The sequence below is a fragment of the Orbicella faveolata genome, unplaced genomic scaffold, assembly GCF_042242905.1.
Source record: "Orbicella faveolata isolate gen_17 unplaced genomic scaffold, um_ofav_v1 contig_47, whole genome shotgun sequence".
NCBI classification, from domain to species: Eukaryota; Metazoa; Cnidaria; class Anthozoa; order Scleractinia; family Merulinidae; genus Orbicella; species Orbicella faveolata.
The window spans coordinates 26060938-26072095 of record NW_028301577.1 but is presented as its reverse complement, the minus strand read 5'-3'; positions in this window follow the sequence as shown (position 1 = coordinate 26072095).

Genomic DNA, 11158 nt, shown 5'->3' with positions numbered 1-11158 from the left:
GTTGAGCTTGCTCAAGCTAAATACATAACACCAGCGTTCAACTCCAAATGAAAATACGAAAAATTAACCGCCGTCGTTCGCGTTCTCCAAAATACGCAAAACTTAGTCATTTCACGGTTTTGTTTTGCAGAGGAAGGCAAAGAAACGTATAACAATTTATAACGCACGTGCACAGCCATTGTTCTGTCCATTAAGACTTTGGTTTAGCGACGTTCTCGTTGCCGTTGTCGTCGTAGTTTGCTTAAGCTCACTAAATTATCTTCAACTAAAGATCTCCGTCTTTTATGGTCCATTCAGTCATGGCTACGCAGACTCCGAATTCAGTCTGTCAGCGTATTCATCATTTTTAATCACGATTGTCTCAGTGCAAGAATCTTAAACAACCGTTTTCTCTAGCAAATCAGAACAAAAAGTAACTTAACAAGAGCACATAAGAATCTTTCAGACCTTTTAACACGCATTAATCTAGGCAGGATCCGAGAACGACTGTCATGCGGTCATCACAATCGGTATATCGTAACACTACGGGTTGACCGTTGAGAATTATAACACTTTGCAGTAAATGGTTTGAAGCCAGTTAAGAATATCAGTAGTTCGTATAGTGTGATCGCCCGGGTGAGGGTTTTTGACGATTACTATTGTTAGTGATTCAAAACAGTTCTTTTCAGAGCTGTCTTCACCCGTTCGATCACACTATGCCAACTGTAAGACTTTGTACAGGATTTGTTACTACTGTGGCGATTTTGCCGTATTGATCTCAGCTTAAAATTCAGTAAACATACAAAAAACTTGCTTTTGCTATTTGCTGTGTTCTTTTGCCTATCTTGCGTGTTGTAGTGATGTTTTAGTCAGGAGATATGTTTCGGACACAGCAAATGACAGAATCATTTTAGTTTGTATATTTACTGAATTTTAAGCTGAAATCCCGCAAAATCGTCCCAGTGATAACAAATCTCACACAAAGCCTTATATTTCTCGACGGTTAACCCATAGTTAGTGCCATGTGAACACTACCGACCGCTCAAACTGGAGATTGGGTTGCCTGTGTCACGAGTTGCACTTTTTTCCCACACGAAACAAACTAGTGAGTGAAAGAGACAAAGCGGGAAGCACGTGGCAGTCCGGCTGTTTTTGTGTGTGTTCGTCTTGGCGCTTTTTAGCTGTGCGAAGAGCTCTTGTTTTGCGGTTACCATTTACGGCGTCAAAGAAGAGAACATTTGACTTCGGATTGTTGCCGCCCGTTTCTAAGAACGCCTTTTCAAGCGCTGTATGTACATTATTCAGGTTAGTAGATTTCTTTTCTGTTCTCGGCAAATTCTGACAATGTGAAATCTGAATCGTTATTTTCTGTCTATTTTGAGAAGGGGAACAGCGATGACTTTATTCGGAATCAAACACTGACTGTTCGCTTATTCAGGAAAAGAACAGTTATGACCTCGATAGAAACAGAGTAGATAAAGATATTACTACGAGGAACTTTATAGGTGAAAAATTACTCTTATTTCGATCGCACTGTAGCCGTCATGTTGTGTTTGCTAGAGCCCCATTTCAATAACATTCATATTAGAAATAAATTACCTCATAAATTGAACTCTGTGTTGCTTGTGAAAAGTTAAAAATCTGGCTTAGAAATCAAGACCCACGCCGGCCTTAACTGTTAGTAACGATCGAGGAAGCCGGGTCTTCCTGGAAGGCTGTTAACAAATTTTAGCAAGGATGCTCAAATCTGTGCATAAAAATCATGAATCATTGGAAATGCGTCAAACAGGCTGAAAATTTTGCCCGCAAGGTAAGGGATGTTTTTCCGCCTAAGCAACTGATAAATGAGGAAGTTTGAATTCGTAAGCACGTTGAATTGAAAGAGGAAACCATTTGTCTGAGGTTAAAGATGTCGTTTAAAACAAATGAGCAAAATAATTGTGGCCCACAGTATGATCTGTCCCCCTAAAGACAAAAGTTTCGAAATAATCATATTTTTTCTTCTCTAAATTAGGTTTGGTGGTAAAAAACTGAACCCAGAGAGATTTCACTGAGTACATGTTTTTGTTATTGTACAAAACTAGATTCTGCCGTTTAATACAATAGTTAGAAATCATGCACGCTTTTAAGGAAGATCAGCTATATCTTTCCTTATAAAATAACTGATCATGAGATACTACGCACGCTTTCATTGGTAGATAAGCATGTTAGGATGAGAGTATGTAACACGGTTGTGACGTTTTAGATTCGCGTGTCTTTTTGAGAAACATTTTATATCAGCAATAGAACCCTTTTTCCATGTTTACTTAGCCTCATCTAAACACTTCGGGGTTTGGGAGAATTCTCGAAAGTTACGGAAACCCTTGACTGCGTCTCGGGTTTGCATAACTCTCTCGAATTTATTATTATTATTATTATTATTATTACTACTATTTATGAGGCTATGTAAACACGGAAAAAGTGCTCTATTGCTTAAGTATTCCTTGGCTAGTTACCTCTAGTAATAAGACTTGTGACAGAAAAAAAAGTGTTTCTGTGTTTCGCCTTATTTTTAACTTGGAAAAATACAGTAAATATCCACGAATAAGAATCTAGTGACTTAAGAACCTGATGGCAGAAATTTGCCATTCTAATACCCCAAAATAAAAGAACCTGTTTAGCCAAGCAAGATCAAGCAGGTTCTTCTGTGTGGGTTACAGATAAATTATGATAAACATTTTAACCAAGGAGTGGGACTTTTAGATTGCAAATTTATGTTACAAGAAGATATATAATACAGTTGTGAACACATTATGTTAATTCAAGGGCCAAACCCATGTTTATCTATTGCTGGTTTTCAGTGTCACGCAATTCAAAGTAGATCAAAATCAAAATCAAAACCGGTCAATAGATAAAGTCCAGAATCTGGGAAATGAAAGAAGGTAAATATGCAAAGACTCTCGCCAAAATTCTGGTCACAGCAATTTTTCTTATGCGAGATATGCGGAGAAACTTTTTACCCAAATTTATAGAGATCATTGTATGGAGACGCCATGCTGGTGCCCATCCGTATGGGCACCAACATGGCGGCCGGAAACCAACAGAAACATCTGTCAATGAGTTTTGCTACAAAAGCGTAAATTTATCCCTCGAGGAACTCTAAAACATTAAAAGTATACTTTTTCTAAGACATGAACTGTTCAGAACTGTTCCCCGAAATAAGTCACTTTTTTAGCCATCATGACAGCTCTCTAGGCCGTCATGTCAATGCCGCGTCACGCAAAAGCTTAGAAAGAACCTACTTAGCCCAAACTGCCAATAACTAACCCAGAATACAAGAACCTGTTTTGCCAGACCTCAGAAAATGTAGGTTCTCACACGCGGGTGTTTACTGTAGCATAGGTATTTTTCAAGTTGTAGGTACAACAATAGTAAGTGATATCTCGCGTGAATGACATCGTTTCATGCAAAATATCGTTCAAATATCGCCGATGTTTAGCGATATTCGTCAATTATCGTTTCCATTACTTTAGCACAGTACTGTATTGGGGAAGAATTTCACTCCATCTTTCGCTCCTTCTCTCCTTCGCTTCTCGTGTTAAGAATTATCGGAGGAGGGCTTAAAATGAGAGGGGGAAAAAACGAAGTGTGAAGTAATACATCGAGAGCAAAAGGAGGGGAGGGGGGCGACAATGTCAAGATCTAAACCATTACATGAAAATAAGGTCACGGATCATTTTTCTTGATGCAAAACACAACAGATGCCATTGCAACTGTTTTTGTCATTTCTGTCTTCTTTTCAAGCTGGTTATATAAAAACTCCTAAACTGCCATCTCAGCTGCTGCACAGAAGCAGTTGTACTTAAAAAAGGCTATCAAGTAAGTTTTATCGGTCGGGGAAGTAAAAATGGGTGTTTCCAAATCAACATTCTCGATTTGGTGGACATCTCACAGCTAAGGGTGTAGCCTTTCATCATAGTATCACAAAAAATATTGCAAGCTATTTCACCTCTGTTTTACACAAATTTTCCATTTTTTAGCTTTTCCTTCACCTTTTTTCGCTTTCCTAGGTGGCGCTATGGCAGGTCCACACCAGCCCTAAGGTTGCCATATTCAGACTTCAGTGCCCTATCAAAAAGTATATGTATCTATGTACGGTATGTCTGATCTATCTCTTTTTTTCCTTATACAGGATTTTTGAGTGTATTCATGATGCAAAGTATCCACAGTACATCAGAGAATTGTTTTCCCTCAGATCTGTGGACTATTTTATGAGAGGAACTGATTTCCTCAACCTTCCTAAACCTTGCACTACCACTTATGGTTTGAATTCCTTTACTTACACAGCGGCCAAGTCCTGGAATGCTTTACCTGACAGATTAAGAGCTATTTCTTGTCCCAGTGACTTTATTAGAGCGATTCGACAACATGAATTAATTGGCTAATTGTAATTTCTTTTAAGTTAATAGTTTATTTAATATACATAGTGTTACTTTATTTTGATTTTAATTTTCTCGGAGATACTAGCCTATTTTTGGCTACTCAAAATCTTTTATGTATGTATGTATAGGATATGTTGTTTTGTACTTTTTCTTTGCAGTCTCAAGGTCTCCTGAATCAGCTGGGCAACATTCTCTCCGTGAATGTCAGGCCGTAGCTAGTAACAAGCAAACGAGGCACTTGCCTCAGTCATGATTTTTTGTGTTTCTGTTGTTCAGCAAGTAATAACTGAAACACCCTAAATACCAAGAATGAAAATTTAACCATAGACATTACTGCCTCCGTCATAATTTTGCATAGACATTGCCTCTGTCAATCTTCTTCTGGCTACAGCCCTGAATGTTGACACCGCGAACTTCAGTCCAGGAATGGTGAACGATTGCTACCCATAATACCTTTCGGCAATGTCGCGTACTCTCTTGACGGAGAGCGTTTCTTGAAAAAGCCTTAATTTGAATGCTTTTGATCCGTGGTACACAGGCTACATCAAGTCGGATTGTCAAGTTGTGTTAAAACGTTATTTACTCAAACTTACATTTCTGTAGTACTATTGGTTTAATGAAAAAGTACTTTCTTTCTTCTAATGACGAGACAAGCCACATAAAAATAGTTCAATATGATAGTAATATTTAAGCCAGGAATGGCCTTGTGCGCCAGCCGGGAAAATCAGGGTGACGGACTTCATTTTACATTTATATAAATGTAAACCTTGACCGATAAAATAGCTGATACAATTGATCGCATATTTATAAGGCATACAGATTGCATACCCAAGAGAACAGATTCAAGGAGAAAATCTACTTTAATTTCCCAAATCCAGTTGGGGAGGGGAGATATTTGTTCACAACGCAAAAAGAGGTGCTTAATGCTTTCAGGTCTCCAGGAAAACACATAAGAAGCGTTCATCGTGATCTTTAATACCTATTTCGTCAACATTACATTAGTGCCAATAGTCCGCCTGTAATGAAAGCTGCTTGGCTTAAGAGCACTTGTGTATATGAAGTGGATAGTGCAAAAGGTTTTATCCAATGGAGAATGTTTATTTAATTTTGGTCATTTTTAGTTTGCCTCTAGCCATTTTCTTTTCCTTGTTCTCCGCAGAGTTTTAACATTTCAGGACGCTACCATTTCTAATAATTATTTTAACTGAAAAGATTCGAATTTATGCTTTTGTTTTTAGTGTTATTACATTGCTATCATTATTTTTATAGGTCAAAACTGAAAAAGGGATGCGTGGTCGGTGTTTGTTCTCACCGGTAAACATCGTTCTTTCGATTCATGTGGCCGAATCGACGTTTGACTGAAAAAAATTTATAACAGTTTGTACTCTACAATGTAGTTATTGAATATTCAACGTATAGAGCCAAAAAAATGGTGTTCAATGTCACATCAATTTTCGCAAGGAACTTCAGATGTTAGTTATAGTCTAAAATGTTGACAGCCCGTTGAAAGAGCTAGCTTCGGGCAACAGCACTGAAGGAGTGCTTATCCTTGTACAGAAAGAGGCTTATATTTAATAAAACCCACCGCCCTGAAGCTATTTGGAAATTTTTATTAAGTGTGAAAAATAACAACATTGAAAAATCGTTACAACGAAAATTTGGCGAGTAGCTTAGCCTAAATAATTTCTGTAGGTTCTATGTTCAGTTATTCATTACAATGTTTTTCACTGATGATAGATAAGAAAAGATGTGTTATGGGCTTGCCGGCGACTGTTTACACTTGATATTTTTTAGGCATTTCATTTATTTGCAAAAGAGCCGCAAAATCTATACTAATGAAAGTTTTAGCTTAAAAATTAAAACGGAACAGAAACAAACAGGCGCTTCTCCCTCCCCCCCCCCCCAAAAAAAAAGACAAAGCGTGCTAGAAAAGCGAAATGAAGGAGCCAAATTCTGACAACATTGTTTGAACTTTTCAAACATGGGCCCACTTGACCAAAACGACTCCTGTTTAATGCTACGACGTTTTCGTTATATGAATAATAACTCATCACTTTTTAAAGTTTTTGGACTCTAAATGCCACGAACTGGTCCAAACTAACACGAGCTCGTTTCTTGTAAGTTTCGCCAGAAGCCACTACCTTTAAAAATTAGTAACTTTAAATAGCATTTAACTTATATTGGCAGCGTAGGAAACACCTCCAAGATGGAATTTAAAAAGCTGAAAAGGTCCTTAATACCTGAAAGCTATTGGAAATTGTCTTTATCAATGAATCGCTCGATATCAGAAAGATATGCGCCAGTTTACAGGGACTGCATCCTAAACATTTGCAGTTTAGAATTGTGTGATGATTGTACATAGCAGAAAATACAAAAAAATTGTAGCAAATTATAGTTGTTCATTAATAAATCTGCAAAAAGCAGAGAAGAGATGTTTATCAGTAATTTTAATTTGCAATTGAAACTATTTGCAGCGACAGTTACCATGACTGTGATTCTAAAGGATTTGACACGCGATGCACAGATCCCAGTATCGACACCATTTAAAAAAAGAACTTTCCTGAGGAAAAGTTTGGTTGCTTGTGGTATATCCATACAGCACCCACAATTTTCAATTCGTTATTGCAAATGAGGAAATCAGTGTTTACCCGATGAATATTATAAACATCACAAATAACTTGCTTTAATTTGTAAACATAATTTTATCTTAAAGCTGGAGGAGAAATTTAGCGAGGGTAAAGGTTATTTTCATGCTTCAATTGCTAACTGGAACAAGGTAGGAGAAATTCGACGTTAAAGCGGGTGATTTGGGGCATTTTTTTTTCTTTGTTATTTCCTCGCAGGGTGTACTTGCGGAGTATCTTCATTGCATACTTAAGAGCTATACTAATACCAGAACGCACATAGTGCATCGGAAAAGCTGTTCAGTGTTATTCAAATTCAACAAAACAATATCAAAAACTCTTAAAAGGTCACTGGAGCGACAATGCAATAGTTTGTTTGTGAGATGAGGAATAATCGTACCTAAGAGATGCGCAGTTTTGTCAACCTTGTCCCGCGTTTTCAGTGCAGCAAAGCTTAAGGTTGCCACATCCAATGGGACTCCGCTTGTCAGTCAACTTGGAGTAAGAGTTCTTCTCGGGCACATAGCTACCAACTAACTTCACGATCTGTGTTCAACCACCAGATTCTCATAGAATCTGCTAAAATTAATTGCCAGCGGTCTGTTTTCTCTTCAAATTTTTAAACTACACCCCGTGTCGATGCGTAGAGTCATATCCTTTCATGTGTTATGCTGCCATTACGAGCAATTGAAATTTAAGGCTGGCTCTGACTCGATAATCGCTGCGATATCGTTTGCGTTTACTCTACAAAAATTCAAAAGGTGCTTCCGACTACCAGTTTTCATATGACCGCCATTATTACTACAGACTAAAAGAAAATCCCCGATAGGACCTGGATCAAACTATGCACTGTGTCAGTAGTGTACATGTGTTTTTCACAACGTTTGCTCAAATCTCGGCCTTGTGGTTTCCACAAGATCGTTGAAATACAACTGAGTACTATACTGTAGCAACAGTCGCTGTTATGGCTGAAGAGTTATCTCCGTATAGTCGCAACGCCGGATCGCTGTGCTTTTTTTAGCGATCATTTTTATCGAAACCAGCGGTAATATGTGGAAGACTAAGCAACTTTTTCGTACGTCTTGAATTTTTAAGAAAAGAAAAATTTTTACGGATAATTTTGTCGCATTTTCCCGGTGGCTAGACAAGACCGGGAGAAAGAATAGGGTCGGCCTAATGAATTGTTAGTAGAATAAGCCTTCAAATACATATTTGAACTGAACTAGAAGTTCAACGTTTCATAGCCAATGTAAGTAGCTTATTTTAAGAAAGAGTGAAATACTTACGTCAGGCATACAACTCTAGGTGAACGACTTTTGCCTTCCGCACGACGCTTGAACATGTGCACAAAACCACGGTATCGCAATCTGAAAACCGTGATCGGTGGAGATCCGGTGAGATAGGCAGATTTCATTCCTAATTGCACACTATATTTATGCGGCTCCACACTAAAATGTTTTTTGCTTTGTGTTGCAGTTGAAATGCTCGTTCTGCTTAACAGAAGTGACTAAAATCCTCTACAGAACAGTGTCGAAATGCTTCCATTTAAAAAAAAAAACATTTCTTACATTGGTCATTTCTTTATTAGAAACACAGTGCACGTACTGCATCGTCCAGACTAATTATACATATACTCTCGCATTAAAACAGGAACTTGCAGATGCCGTCAAGCGCTCGATCAGTTCGTCGTCAAAGATAAAGGACAAAAGTAACAGATGGTCAGTGGATAATTCGTTTTGAAGAATAATCTTTCTTACAGTAGAATGAATGTCCGCTTTTGTACTTCGACGTATTATCATGACCCCGAGGAATAACTCTCCACTGAGATGCCCATCTTTATAAACGTAGACAGATCATCCGTAGCAACCATATCGTTCGTCTCTTAATATAATTCGTCGTTCAAGACGTACTGTAGCAGGCAGTTTGTTTTTGTATGTAATTGGTGTCAGCTAGCGCGTGCCCGTCTTTAAACTCAGAGGCACAGTCAGTGAGATACCGTCGTAAAAATACAGGTTCTTCCAGCAGAATTATTATGCCACACCTCTAATACAAAAATACCCCAGGCTTAAGGACGTTCGCGCGAAAATTTTCCAGTCGATAGAGTTTTTCAAAATTTTTACTGCAGTCAGATAATGAGCTACTTGTGTCAGCAATGCGAAAAAAATGGGGGGTCATAGAATTCGTTTCAGATAAAATGTGTGGAAAACTACCCTGATTTTGAAAAATTGGAGCACGTAATTCAACATGGTCTACTGGGGTATATAGTTAAAATATCGAAGATGAGTCAACGGAGACAAACGATCTCAGTCATAATGTGTAGAAGTAGGTCTGTTGCTTAAATAATTCCAAATGTTGCCAACGTTTTTACAAAACTTAACCCTTCAAGAGGCATTTGAAACCGCCGCACAGATAAACAAAGAACTCTTCTAGTCGATAGATTTTCTTCATTTTTTTGCTAAACGTAAAAAATCGGTAGAGAAAATGATCCATCAAAAGAAAAATAGGTGTCACCGAACGTCCAAGATCGTTAAATCTAGGTAAAGCTATAGCAGTGTCCATCTGCCCTATGGTGCGCGCTCGATACATGACGCGGCGTGTACGTGTGAATTTGCGTGAACAGTAAGGATGCGCAGAAACAATTAGCGGGAACGTCCTTAAGCACGGAGGAAAGTCTTACGTCTCCCCAACCTTCGCATGGAGGCAACAGAAAAAAGATTGACAGTTTTTACTTCAACTACGGGGATTTGGTTGTCATTTTTTTCGGAATTTCTTTTGACCGGTGGTATTAATATTTCTAAAACGGTTTCATTCTCAAGGAAAACCTGACTACACACTTTCCTGCTCTGAAAAAGATATATGCTGGCATAACTTCATCTACAGAAACAAAAAATGACAAAAGAATGAACTCACACAATCTGCAATTCGAAATTTTCACGGAATCAAATAAGCTTTCGACAAGAACCGACCATTTCGAACCATTCTGGTTTGTTAAAATCTTTATCAAATTGTGTTAGTTCCGCCTGGTATCCTCATTTTTAATAATTAAAAAAATGACCTTCACTTTGATGCGCTATATCCTACCCAAAACACGACGGCATGGCAACGGCAACGAGAACGATCACCAAACCAAGAACGTATGAATAGATCTACACGAGAATAAAACTACACGCGTTCTAGGCGCCTGTGTACATTTCGTGGCTGTCCTTTGTAAATCAACTACGTGAATATTTAATTTCCAAGTGTTTTGGAGAACGTGAACCACTACGGCTAATTTTTCGTATTTCCGGCATTTTTGGAACTGAACGCATTCACAGGATCTTCAGCAGCGTCAAGGGCCGTAGTTAATAAAAAGCAAATCGAGGCCTTTGCCTCAGTCACTTTTTTCGTTTTGTTGTTTATAGCGATCATAAACACCCTAAATACTTAGAAGGGAATTTAACCATGGACATTGCCTTAGTCGTAGGTTTTTCATGCATATTGCCTCGGTCTCAATTTTCCTCTGGTTACGGGCCTGATAACTGCGAAATTCTGAAGTAAAATACAAAAGCATTTTCTAATAGGCGTCCTCCCTTAGTGTATTGCAAGCTGTTAATCGGCCATGTTAACGGGGTTTGGTTTCCCTGTTGGTATAACACATCGATTCAAGCCTAAGGGAGAAACGTTTAGCACCTCCAAAGCAGGTAAAAGGAAACCATTTTTTCTAGGTCTGTGAATGCCAGTACCGAATCCTTTTTGCATAAGGTTCTTAAATCTGGGGCCTGAACCACATTCTGAAGTTAATACAATTCAATGAAAGCCTTCTAACGGTACCTGGTTCTTGATTCACCCTTTCAGTATCTTAACAGCGTGATCGACACATCGCGTTCAGCTTCCCCGGACCGCATGAAAAGTTTCATGTTACCCATAATGAATCATTTTTACTTAGCTGTAGCTTTTTTCTTTTTCATGCAGAAATTTCTGGCCATTATGTACAATGAGCTTACTTTGGGTTATCGTATTTCCTTAGTTTTTAACGCTATCTTATATAACTCTCCATAAATTACTTTCCTTGACCTCACAACGAAAGTATTTAGAAGATGGAAGATAAAAAGGTCATCGTTTTTCGTTTGCTTTTCTAGTTTCTTTCAATCGTCT